Source organism: Sorex fumeus, unplaced genomic scaffold (genome assembly GCF_029834395.1).
Source record: "Sorex fumeus unplaced genomic scaffold, SorFum_2.1 ptg000113l, whole genome shotgun sequence".
NCBI classification, from domain to species: domain Eukaryota; kingdom Metazoa; phylum Chordata; class Mammalia; order Eulipotyphla; family Soricidae; genus Sorex; species Sorex fumeus.
Window position 1 is genome coordinate 277,008 of NW_026606170.1, and position 4,233 is coordinate 281,240.

The window sequence follows — 4,233 nt, forward strand, 5'->3', positions numbered from 1 at the left end:
TCACACTCGAGATCCGTGTGCTACGTAACAATCCCCCCCATTGCAACCACCAAAGCCCCGCCTCCTGCTAAAGTCTCCGAAGCAAGTAAAAACCCAGGAACCGACGAGATATGTACGGAGTGAGTAAAAAACAACCACAAAAGCACCCCAAAAGCTGGCACGGCCCATTGGTCACAGTACAAGGACTGTAGGTGAAAGGCCCTCACGTCCTGTCACTAATTGGTGTTCGGTGTCCTCTTGGACAGTTAAGTATCACTTTGTCCTTTAAATGTGTGCCCATAAGAGGTCTGATCCTCTTGACATCATTAGGAAGTAAACATGCACATGGAAGACTCCGATCTGTGACATCATCCATCACCAAGGAGCTTTAAAGTGCAACGTTCCACGTGTAGACAGACCATTATATCAGCCCAGGTGAATCAGTGCAAGGAGGATAAAGGAGAAGAGAGGCAAGAGCTGGTGGGGCCGGTCACACAATTCAGGGCAGCAAGTTAAAGCAGAGTCCCTTGATGCTGTACACGTCAAACATAGAACCAATGTTCTAACACACAATTTCATTACAAAAAAAAAACAGAAGCAAGTGGATTCAAGGTAAAACAGGAAAATGAGTTTCCCTGGGAAGTCATCAATCAAGGTGTTGATGAAAGCAGTGACTCTGAAGCCAGCCCTGAAGATGCAGAGGAACGGGCCTAGCAGCAACCTAGAGAGCTGGAGAGACAGTGGACAGGACCAAAGGCTGCTAAGAACATCAGAGAGCACTGTACAGTGACCACGGTATCCCTTGAAAACATGCGAGTAGAGAACTCTCACCTAAAAGGAAACACCAGGATGCAGCTAGAGAAACACGTTTTCAACCAAGAGTATGGGGCCAGACGTTTGTACTGTGGCTTATTGCTTGTGTTGAACACGCTTTCTCTGAGTTCCATTTCTGACATTCAGAACAACACCAGGACAAACTCCTAAGAGCTGCCAAGTGTGCAATAAATTACGTAAAACATACTTCAATAAATTAATCCCAGTATGTAACACCTCTAAGAATGGAGACACACTGGAGCTCATGAGCACCAAACTACAACAGATCATTTCTCTCAAGTGTGAATTTCCCTATGAATAGGAAGTACTGAGGATTTGCTAAAGGCTTCCCCACACTTCTGACATACAGAAGGTTTCTCTCCGAATGAATTCTCCTGTGTAAAATGAGCACTGACATTGTGTTAAAGGACTCCCCACACTCTTCACACACAGAAGAATTCTCTCCCAAGTGATTTCTCCTATATACAGTGAGCACTGAGAGTGAGCTAAAGGCCTTTCCACATTTCTGACACAGATAATGCTTCTCGTCACTATGAGTTCTCATATGCTCAGTCAGGGCTGACTGTGTAGTGAAGGACTTTCCACAAACCTTACATTTATGAGGTTTCTCTCCAGTGTGAATTCTCCTATGTACAGCAAGCACTGAGAATCTGCTAAAGTTCTTCCCACGCTCCTGACATACATAAGCCTTCTCTCCAGTATGAGTATTCATATGGTTTTTTTGGGATTCAGAAATGAGTGAAGGCCTTTCCACATGTCTTACAGATATACAGTTTCTCTCAGGACCACCTAGGGTCCCCACACCAGTATTGCAGGAACCAGCCTGCGCTAAGATCCAAGTGTGAGCCCAAAGCACCTGCCAGCTGTGGCCCATAAATAAAAGTGATAGAGTTGAGGTTCTTGTCTTGCACGTGGCTAACCCAGGTTTGATTGCTGGCATCTATATGTTTTCCTGAGCACCACTAAGAGTGATCCCTGAGTGCAGAGGTAGGAATAACAGCTGAACATGGGCAAGTATTCTCTCCACACACAAAAAATACCCCTAAAAATTATTTTAAAAAAAAGCAATGAAGGTGTTGTGGCCAATGGTGATTCTAGACTATGGTAGTGCTTGGGGCACATCCTAGAAGTGACCAGCCTGCTTCCTGCTAAGTTTGCACACTTGGTTGCACCAACCCCTCTGTTCCAACACAGCCCAGATGCTATACCTGCTTCGCCAGGGTCTCTTACAGCTCCACTTCTCCCAGGATCCCAAAATTCTACTGCAGGCGCATGGAACCGGGGAAAATCAAACTCGCAGCCCAACACTTCTGAGTCCCAAGCCAGTGAAGAGGGTAGTCCACTGAGAGAGCATATGCCTCGCATGAGGCTGTCCAGGACTGAGCGTTGTCATTCCCACGGGATCCCGAGTATGCCAGGAGGGATCCCCGGGGACAGAGCCAGGAGTGACCCGAACACTGCCGGATGTTGATCAAAAAATAAACAATGTAATTAAACGTAATTAAAACAATGTAATTATCAAAAAAGAATCCCCTCCACTCCCAACTTTGGAGGGAAACCGACCCTTTACCCTGACCCCATAATGAATGAAAGTGGTGACGCAAAATGCCGGCCTGGAACTTTCCTCGCCAAATCCCCAGCGCCAGCCTGTAACCCCCCCTACCCCCCCCAGTTCCCGGGGGCTCCGGTGTCTCTGAGGGAAGTAACGGAGAGGTGCCCAGCGCACGCCCCATCGACCTGGGGAAACTGAGGCACCATTACTCTTTCTCTTCCATTGGGGGCCAGAGCCACAGGGCAGCAGGGAGGGCGCGGGCCTCGCGAACGACCCCCCAGCCCCCAGGAGGGACCCCTGAGCGAGAGCCTGGAGTCAGCCCCAAGCCCCGCCAGGCGGGCAGCGCCTCCCCGGGACCCGCGCCCCTTCACAGCTTCCAAATGAGATCCCTCCAGCCGAGCCCCCCTGTTCCCTAAAATACAAGAATAAAAGGGACAAACCTCTGGGCGGGGGCCGGGGCGTCCGGGGGAGGGGCCGCCGCCCGCTCGGCACAGAGCGACCCCCGCTCACAAGGCGGAGACCGCGGAGGCTCAGGGCGCCCAGAGCAGCCCTTGGCGGCTGCGGAGGAAACGGGCAGGACCCTCAAGTCCGCCCGGTCGCCCCTTCCCGCCCCTCCCCGACTCCTCACGCTCCGAGGACCCCGGCTGACCGTGAGATTCCGCCGCCCCAAAGACCCCAGGGAAAGGCGCGGCTCTGTGACGTCACCGACACTTCCGGTCAGAGTCTTAAAGGGCCAGGCTCCAAATAGTCCTGACACCTACTTTCAGGTGGGCAAAGTTCAATTTTTTTTCCATTTCTGGTCTTGGATCTCTAGCAGAACATCTGCTTGGTTTCTAGCAGGACATCGGGGGCTCACCATGTACCGGATAGATTGAGAGGGAGGGGCTGAACACATAGCCTATGGAGACAAAATGTTTACCTTTTCACTAAGGGAATAAAATTCACAAGGATTTCCATGTAAACACCCACCAGTACAGTACTCCAACCTGACCCCCAACCAAACCACCAAAAAATAATGCTCAGAAATCACTGCGCATTATTATTCAGATATCATGTTTTGTGTTGATTTATTTAATTTTGGGGGGGCATATTCTGTAATGTTGATGACTTTTTGCCTGACTGCTCAGGGATCACTCCACACTGGGATCGGGGAACCCTCTGGGGTTCTAACCATGGATCCTGGGGCAGCTACTCCCAGTTGGAGTGATTTTTTTTATTTTTTATGTTAAATATTTTTATTTTTTTAATTAATTTATTTATTTTGAATACCCATCTCTCCACCAGTGACCGGTTCCCACCACCACGGATCCCTGTATCCCTCCCACCCCCCACCCCCCACCCCAGACTGATTTTTTTTATTGCACAAAACTTCCAATTCTGGAGTAGCTCCAACAGTTCATGTATTCTGTTACAACAGTTGAGCATGAAACTAAGTCAATCACAAGCCCAGAATGGGCCTTGGGGTAACCCAGAATGACGCTCAGGAATTGAGGAATGGAAAGCATTCTATGTGTAGTCAATATTCCTGTATATGTGTGTGTATATCTTCATATCCAGTGCTGTTCTCAAGCTACTCTTAGCTCTGTGCTCAGCAACTCTTCAAATAGTGCTCAAGTCGACAATGCACTGAATTCAACTGGAATCTAAAATAGATCAGCCACATGAATTGAAAGTCCCTTCTTTGCTCTGTAGCTGAGTAGTCATTGATTAGTTTAGTAGTGGATGAATTATGCAGCAAAAATTAAATTCTTTCAAAATTTGAACCAGTGCTCAAGAAGAATTATAGAGTGGGTGTGCAGGAGAAAGTCACTTTTTCAGTCGTGTTGACCTATTGTTCAGCTAGGATTTTTAGTTTATTAGAGGAAAAT